Below are 9,477 nucleotides of genomic sequence, written 5' to 3' on the forward strand. Positions count from 1 at the left end.
GTTAATACACGCCCGTGATCTGTATACAAGATCAGTGTGTGCAGTGTTATAGGTCCCTATGGGACCTATTACACTGCAAAAAAAAGTTAAAAAAGTGTTAATAAAGATCATTTAACCCCTTCCCTAATAAAAGTTTGAATCACCCCCCTTTTCCCATAAAAAAAATAAAACAGCGTAAATAAAAATAAAAATATGTGGTATCGCCGCATGCGTAAATGTCTGAACTATAAAAATAGATCGTTAATTAAACTGCACGGTCAATGGCGTACGCGCCCAAAAAAAGTCCAAAAAGCATATTTTTGGTCACTTTTTATACCATTAAAAAATTTATGAAAAGTGATCAAAAAGTCCGATCAAAACAAAAATAGTACTGATAAAAACTTCAGATCATGGCACAAAAAATGAGCACTCATACCGCCCTGTATGTGGAAAAATAAAAAAGTTATAGGGGTCAGAAGATTAAATTTTTAAACGTATAAATTTTCCTGCATGTAGTTATGATTTTTTCCAGAAGTACGACAAAATGAAACCTATATGGACCGTATGGACCTACATAATAATGATAAGGTGTCATTTTTCCGAAATATGCACTGCGTAGAAACAGAAGCCCCCAAAAGTTACAAAATGTCATTTTTTCTTCGATTTTGTCGCAGAATGATTTTTTTTTCCGTTTCGCCGTGGATTTTTGGGTAAAATGACTAATGTCACTGGAAAGTAGAATTGGTGATGCAAAAATAAGCCATAAAAACTGAAAAATCCTCCGTCCTTAAGGGGTTAAGCATGTCTAAAGAGGTTGTCTCATGACTTCCAATATGGATTCAGTAGCTATAGAAGGGTTACCCTAGTAAGGACTCCGTTTATTAGCCAGAGCAAAGAGTGGCTCTCGCTTTGGTGGACTCTGTCCAAGCACGTACTACATGCTTTGTCAGCCATTCATCTAAGCAGTCAGTAATGCAGTTTTTCCCTTGAACAGGTTTAATCTGAATATAGGTTGTCTTAACTAAAGCACAATAAACAGAGTAGAGTGTTTAGAGTGATTTTTATTATATTTCTATAACTCAAATCTTCGATGGGGTTTCTTTTTAATAGTATTAACCTGCCTTAAGAGTCTCTTTATCGATAATTTGGACTTCCACCAGGATCATTATTCCAATTAGAATGTATGAGAGTCGAGAATAAGCAAATCGACAACAAGTGACAGCTGTGACTGATTTCTATTGACTGCAGGAATCAGAAGTGTATTTAACAAAAAAAAAATGCAACTAAACAGACTGCAGTAATGCATCGAATCTGCAAATGAGCAGAGAGGAAGCTATTCTAGCTCTTTCTTCAAGCAGGGATACATGGTGTCTACATACAGTAGGTTATAAAGCAAGTGCCTGGAGGACAGTGATCAATTAGACTTAATTAAAAGAGAACGTCGTCTTCCAGCAGGAATTAAGTTGTGTTTAATTCGAGACTGGATTGTTTCACAAATGTTACTGAGAAGAAGATCAATCTATTTCTGAAACTGTCTGTACTTTGATGTAATTGTAGAGAAAACAAATAAAAATAAGAATTAGAAAGTTTCTCTATCTCACAAAAAATCGGTAAAAGTTTATTTTTGTGTATGTGGGAAGGTGAGAATTCTTTATACTTTTAGCTCCGGTGAATCCTTGAAAATATGAACTAAGTATGGGATTCATAAGAAAATATACAGAAAAAAATGCTTCACTTTCGTTTGGATGTCCCTGACCAACATGAAACATGCATTAAATGCAAAGAAAAAGTGAATATATCTAAATATTTGTTTCGTTCTTGTATTACTGCAGGCTATTTACAATAAAATACCTCATTTCCAGACTTTCTCTTTAGCACCCCCTGAAGGCCATCTGTACGTGGTGTTCACAGCTCCTGTACCATTGCTGCTGCTAAATTTTAACCAATTGCTGACTGTCCTGAGTACTTCTCTAGGTTCTCTAATGATATTTGGTGCTAGTTTCTCTCCTAGTGACTACTTCTACCTTTGACTGATAACTTGTTCTCTAGTTCAAAGCCATAAAGCTTCCAGCCAATGCTTTTAGGGAAGAATACCTCCATACATATAGGTACAGATTTATGAATCTGTCTGAGACAAAAATGTGTCTGATTTAGGTCTTAGGCTGGGTTGACACTACGTTTTCTCCCATACGGGAGCGCATACGGCAGGGGGGAGCTAAAACCTCGCGCTCCCGTATGCCTTCGTATGCGCCCCCTCCGGTCTGCTTCGTTTTCGGCCGTATGCGGTTTCCCGACCGCAGGCAAAAACGTGGTCGACCACGTTTTTGCCTGCGGTTGGGAAACCGCATACGGCCGAAAACTAAGCCGACCGGAGGCTGCGGTTCACTCCGGTCGGCTCATAGACTTGCATTAAATACGGTTCCCGAATACGGCTGAGTGCGGACCCCGCGATTAAGCCCCGCCCCCCTCCTCCCAACCGTATACGGGAACCGTATTTAAGAAAACGTGGTGTGAACCCTTAGACAGATAGCAACCAATCACAGCTCAGCTTGTGTTTCTTAAAATGAGCAGCGATTGGTAGGTAGACAAAATGTATCTTTGTCTCCAACAGATTGATGAATCTGGGCCATAAAATGTAATGAAGCATGTACATTAGAATTGAATGAGACAGAAACAATCCCTGTCCAGTCCCTGCACCAAATTAAATGCATATGGGAGGTTCAGTAGAGAACATATCAAACAAGGTCCACTATGGAACGCCAAGATAAATATTTTTCCTTTCAATGCTGCTAGCAAAGTAACAATTAGGATATTTAATCTATAATTCCTATTTTACAATGAATATTTTCGGCAGTAATAAAAAAAAAATGTCTCCTGTATTTAAAATGATACTGACTTATTGGTTTCTTACGATACAATGAAGTAATACAATAATTGCTCTTATTGCTAATCTTACAATCATTAGCACAAAGAATGTATACTGCTTATAGGATCATAACGTACATACCCTTCTCAGGCACTAGGCAATGGGGATTATTTTTTGGCTGAACATGTTCATACTTAAACGTTATCCAGTTTCACTAAAATTAACATAATATACTGGTATTAAAACCATAATTACCGCTCATGAGCGCCAAGCCAAGAGCACTTGTTAAGGACACATTAAGTTTACAGCCAGGGGCAGTAGTTGCACTACTGACATTACATTCCTATCCAGACAGGAAAGCAGTAAAAGGGGAAGTAGAACAAAATCATAAGCGGTTACTGAATAGGTTTCAAATAACATATAATAAATGAAATTATAAAAATTGTATCTACATTTTTGCTGGTTTTAGTCTAATTACATAGTGCATAGTGTTTTCAAAGGCTGCAATATGCTGAAAATAAACTATACCTTGGAAAATTCCCAGCACAATGAAAAGTAAGAAGAATTAAAGGGAACCTGTCCCTAACTTCAATTGGCCCGAATCATGATCAGCATGAAACAGGGACGGGCTACCTTATTACAACCCTGTATAACTCACTCTGAACAGGGTTCCAAGACATTGAGGCAGTCCCCTTCCGATAAATTCTATCTTGTATATCAGTTACTAGCTATACTCCACCCAGAAGACTTGAGGGTTGGTATAGGAATTACAGATTTCAACTTTTTTGCACCACTGGTACCGGTGTTTTACTTTATCCCTCTGCTTGAGAACAGGAGTATCACTTCAGTACTTATGCACAGTTTAGCTTTTCTGTTCTATTTGTTATCTAAACACATAGAATGAACAAAAAATCTGTACAGACAATTCCCTTACTTTTTACATTTGTTAGGTGTGTCAAAAGTTTAATAAAAGGGGTTATGTTTTTTCGTTACATCATGTTACTTATGGCTAAGTCTACTTTCCTGTACCTATTTTTTTTTTTTTTTTTATAAATTCCTGCATCTCACAATGACAGTATTTAAACCAAAAGGTCAAAATGCCATACTTCCCTGATTACAGCTGGTTACTGGGGGGTCTCAGTAGTGGGAAACAACAAATAAATACATACATAAATAAATGAACAAATAAATAACTAAATAATAAGAAATTAGAAAATAAAACCAAATAATTTCATATACAGGACTCCTCAAGATGTGTTTTTGTAAGCATAAATGGGGTCTGGTCCAGTGCTATATTCCTCCTCACCATCAATCATAGTGCATCTAAACAAGACCGATAAAACATATTAAAGGCACGACCTGGTGAGATAAAAAGTTGGGTGTCTGGATCTTGTCGAGATTGTCTACTTTCTCACAGACAGTAGAAACATATTTGGCTGCTGAATTTTCTCTTCTCGCTCCTCTTTTAATGGGTTCAGACAGGTTGAAAGTGCTGTGCCCCAGAGGGTAAACCTTTCCAAAAGAGTAAAGACAAGATATTAAAGCATGGAAACATCACTCAAATTAATGGTGTGGAGTGAGATGAGGATACATGTATTCTAAAAGGAAATCTTACATAAAAAAGTCTAAAGTGTCTGATACTAATCATACAGGTGAATAAAAGCAAGATATAATGATTTCAGAGGCTGCGAGGGAAAAAGACAAGTCTAGCAGTTTTAGGAAGCTCATTAGCAGTCAATGGAAACTTCACGCCTGGAGTCTTAGAACACAGTCGCTAAAGATTAGGTCCTGCCACACAGCAATAATGCCAGAACCTACACATTCCAGGTCAACCCGGGACAACACTTAACTGAGGACGTCAACAAAATATCGAAAATAAATGTCTCCCCACCAACAAACAGGTTAAATCTTCTCAAACAAACTGTCTTTTACTTTAATACCTGTACTCTGCAGTGTTATACAGCCGTAGGCCATAACTTCCCTGAAGTGATTAAATGGTTTATGAGTTTGTGATGGGGAAACTCTGTTAAAGCTTCAAACATTGACAAACTGTGACTAAGCACCTGAATGAACCAAGCCTGTAGCATTTTATTTTGGCTCCGAAGTACTAAAATCCTATTCCCTTCAGAACAGCAAAGACTTTTATGAGAAAGACTTCTTTACTGCTTTTCTGATCTTTGGAAGACATTGTTGTGTGAGGTGAACTAATCCACAGAGCACTTATATAATGGCCATCAGGCCTTAAAAGCATACAAAGAGAGAAAAACACATTTTGAGACACTGAATTTCCCTTTTCATCCAAAAATTCAGGAAATTAAATGCTGAAATGTAATATTGTTAACCTTTCAAACAGAAGAATTGAGAGTGAGAATGGTATAGTATTTAAATCAGATGATGGTTGGGAATAGCTGTGCAGCACTGCCAAAAATGGAGGCACTCGGCTATGGAATGGCATCTTTACCACGCTAACATTTCTTTGATAATTGATATGATATGTTTAATGACTTTTCAGTGTTGAGTTGAGGTGTAGTTGTTAAAGCTGAACAAATATTTCTTCTATTGAGCTTTAGGAGTTTATTACCAGGCAAGCAGTGTTAGGGGTGGCCTAGACATTCCTGACTTTGTAGTTGCAGTATTTAACTTCTGTCACTTTACAATTTGATAATAAAGGGTAACCACTTTATTGCAGCTAAAAATAAAAAAAAGTATATTTTTTGTCATAATATAATATAACACATTTACAGAAAATATATTATAGTGGCAACTTACCTTAATCCATTTATCTCTTTTTTTTTTTTTTGTTAACCTATCTCGCCATCATTTTCTGTCTTTATGGTTTCTGTTGTCGGCTCCATAATGCTGCTTGCTAGCCTAGGCACATTGTATGCAACTCTTTGGAATTTAAATGGTTATGGTTGCATGTACTGTTTTTTTACAGGTGAAATGTCACATTATGTTTAGTAGTTGTATACATCAAATGTTAAGATAGTTTTAGTAAAGACCCTTTACAAAGTTGTTGCATTTACAAAGTTGTTGCAAGGTTATATATATATATATATATATATATATATATATATATATATATATACAGTCATGGCCGTAAATGTTGGCACCCCTGAAATTTTTCAAGAAAATGAAGTATTTCTCACAGAAAAGGATTGCAGTAACACATGTTTTGCTATACACATCTTTATTCCTTGTGTGTATTGGAACTAAACCAAAAAAGGGAGGAAAAAAAGCAAATTGGACATAATGTCACACAAAACTCCAAAAATGGGCTGGACAAAATTATTGCCACCCTTAACTTAATATTTGGCTGCACACCCTTTGGAAAAAATTTCCTATAACCATCACTAAGCTTCTTATACCTCTCCGCCAGAATGTTGGATCACTTTTCCTTTGCAAACTGCTCCAGGTCTCTCTTATTGGAAGGGCGCCATTTCCCAACAGCAATTTTAAGACATCTACACAGGTGTTCAATGGAATTTCGATCTGGACTTATTGCTGGCCACTTCAGAACTCTCCAGCGCTTTGTTGCCATCCATTTCTGGGTGCTTTTTGATGTATGTTTGGGGTCATTGTCCTGCTGCAAGACCCAAGATCTCGGACGCAAACCCAGCTTTCTGACACTGGGCTGTACAGTGTGACCCAAAATCTGTTGATAATCCTCAGATTTCATGATGCCTTGCACACATTCAAGACACCCAGTGCCAGAGGCAGCAAAACAACCCCAAAACATCATTGAACCTCCACCATATTTCACTGTAGGTACTGTGTTCTTTTCTTTGTAGGCCTCATTTTGTTTTTGGTTAACAGTAAAATGATGTGCTTTACCAAAAAGCTCTATCTTGGTCTCATCTGTCCACAAGACATTTTGCCAGAAGGATTTTTGGCTTAGTCAAGTTCATTTTGGCAAAATGTAGTCTTGCTTTTTTATGTCTCTGTGTCAGCAGTGGGGTCCTCCTGGGTCTCCTGCCATAGCGATTCATTTCATTTAAATGTTGACGGATAGTTCGTGCTGACACTGATGTTCCTGAGCCTGCAGGACAGCTTGAATATCTTTGGAACTTGTTTGGAGCTGCTTATCCACCATCCGGACTATCCTGCGTTGACACGTTTCATCAATTATTCTCTTCCGTCCACACCCAGGGAGATTAGCTACAGCACCATGGGTAGCAAACTTCTTGATAATGTTGCACACTGTGGACAAAGGCAAATCTAGATCTCTGGAGATGGACTTGTAACGTTAAGATTGATGATATTTTCCCACAATTTTGGTTTTCAAGTCCTCAGACAGTTCTCTTCTCTTTGTCCATGCTTAGTGCGGCTCACACAGACACACAATGCAAAGACTAAGTGAACTTCTCTCCTTTTTATCTGCTTTCAGGTGTGATTTTTATGTTCCTCACACCTGTTACTTGCCCCCGGTGAGTTTAAAGGAGTATCACCTGCTTGAAACAAACTTATTTTTCCAAAATTTTGAAAAGGGTGCCAATAATTTTGTCCAGCCCATTTTTGGAGTTTGGTGTGACATTATGTCCAATTTGCTTTTTTTCCTCCCTTTTTTGGTTTAGTTCCAATACACAAAGGGAATAAACATGTATATAGCAAAACGTGTTACTGAAATCTGTGAGAAATACTTCATTTTCTCGAAAAATTTCAGGGGTGCCAACATTTACAGCCATGACTATATATATATTAATATACTCTGTGTGTGTGTGTGTGTGTGTGTGTGTGCACATTTATGCTCCAGCATCACTTCCAAACAGCTGAAGATATTTCAATAAACCTTAGTACAAATGTTACTTATGTACCAACTAAAAATATAGGATAGTTATAAAGGGGGAGATTAATCAAAACCTGTACAGAGGAAAAACTGACCAGTTGCAACCAATCCGATCACTTCTTTCATTTATGAAAAGGCCTCTGAAAAATAAAAGAAGAAATCTGATTTGTTGCTATGGGCAACTGGTCAACTTTTCCTCAGTACAGGTTTTGATGAATCTCCCCTATAAACCCTAACTCATTCCCATTTGCGATGGTCGGGGTTATAGTCTAAAGTTCCATGTAAATCTATAGGACATTTAGTACCTTACTCTACAAGATCCCCGCTGCATTTCCTGGTGAGTGTGTTGATCCAGATTGCAAGCCACACCTTATCTATTTTAAGCCCTTTTTTTTTGTTTCAGGTCAAAGCCAAATACTTTATTTTCACCAGATACACCCACAACCAGAATCGCTTCATCACAGCTCAACATCAAGCTTCACATCGCAGAGTGAATGTGTTGGTAAGGCTTAAAACCACGCTCTTTCCGCAAGTCACACAAGTTTTCCAGACTACAATCTCTTCATCACAGCTCAGGACAACTTATGAGGTCTGGCTATGAGTATTAGAATGACATATGAGTTCGGAACATGAGGACAGGATAGGTGGTCTGGATCATGAGGATGGGATATGAGGTCGGACTATGAGGACAAGAGCATTATTGTTGCGTTTTCTCTCCCACAAGGTTTAGGTTGAAAGACTGGGCAACACTAGGTACTCTGCTAGTACCTTATAAAATCAGAAGAGTACAGAAGACATACCCTACGGAGGATACATGCAGGAGAGAAGGCCCACCAGCAGGATATTATAAGAAGTGATGAGCTATAGCATAGCACCAAGGAGGAACTTCTAAACAATCCCCTGGGGCATCTTAAAAGGAGCTCCTGTGTAATTATTTTTTGCTATTCAAAGCATGCCAGTTTGATGACCTATAACAGCCCATCTAAGTGGCCCATGACTGCTTTCAGGTGATCCCATTTATTATTGTAGACTCAGACTATGGCCACTTTCACTCAGCAGTGTTTTGGCCAGTATTATGCATCAGTATCTGTAAGCCAAAAAACAAAAAGAGGTCGAAAACACATAAGAGATACAAATCATTATACTTTGTAAATGCTCCATTTGTGGTTTTGCCTTACAAATACTGATGGGAAAACCTTTATTTTGTGTACTGGGAGTAATTTAAAGATCACTAGGAAGAGATACAAAAATAGTAAATGCCAAAATGTTATTTATAGCGTGAATAACTGTAGTAAAGAATTGGATTTCCATTATAGTCTTGGTATATTACAGTGGCTGAATTCTATATCTCAAATTGTGATACATGAAAAATAGTGATATAATTTGTAAAATAAAAAAAAAACTAAATACTGGATGGTAAGGAATAAATGTGAACAAAATGTGGAGCTCACAACAAAAGAACACGAGATTAACTGTAATCCTCTCACCCAGAGAAAAATAAAATTGATATAAAAGAATAATAACCAACAGTCCACAGTGTCTTACCCAGGAAAAAGAGTGCGTGATGGACATGCGGTTCAACATAGAATTTTGATGGTATAATTCACTATATTCCATCCGGATATCATATTAACCGCAAGGGCCCAATAATAACAGCAAGGGCATAATATTTTAACAATTTTAACAATTTATCCACTGAATAATACTGCCACACATTGTACCCGCTGAATATTATACTACCACACACTGTACCCACTGAATATAATACTGCCACACATTGTACCCACTGAATATAATACTGCCACACACTGTACCCACTGAATATAATACTGCCACACATTGTACC

At 37.5% G+C, this 9,477-nt stretch overlaps 1 long non-coding RNA gene across 1 annotated transcript in view; it reads left to right on the forward strand.

Moving 5' to 3' along the window:
- LOC130288303 (uncharacterized) overlaps positions 1-9,098 on the forward strand; it is a 58,991-nt gene extending 49,893 nt beyond the window's left edge. Inside the window, exon 3 of the long non-coding RNA XR_008847447.1 lies at positions 8,035-9,098. This is a non-coding gene — a long non-coding RNA (uncharacterized LOC130288303). The remainder of the gene's footprint in view (positions 1-8,034) is intronic.
- Positions 9,099-9,477: the final 379 nt, after the last annotated feature.

Source organism: Hyla sarda, chromosome 1 (genome assembly GCF_029499605.1).
Source record: "Hyla sarda isolate aHylSar1 chromosome 1, aHylSar1.hap1, whole genome shotgun sequence".
NCBI classification, from domain to species: Eukaryota; Metazoa; Chordata; class Amphibia; order Anura; family Hylidae; genus Hyla; species Hyla sarda.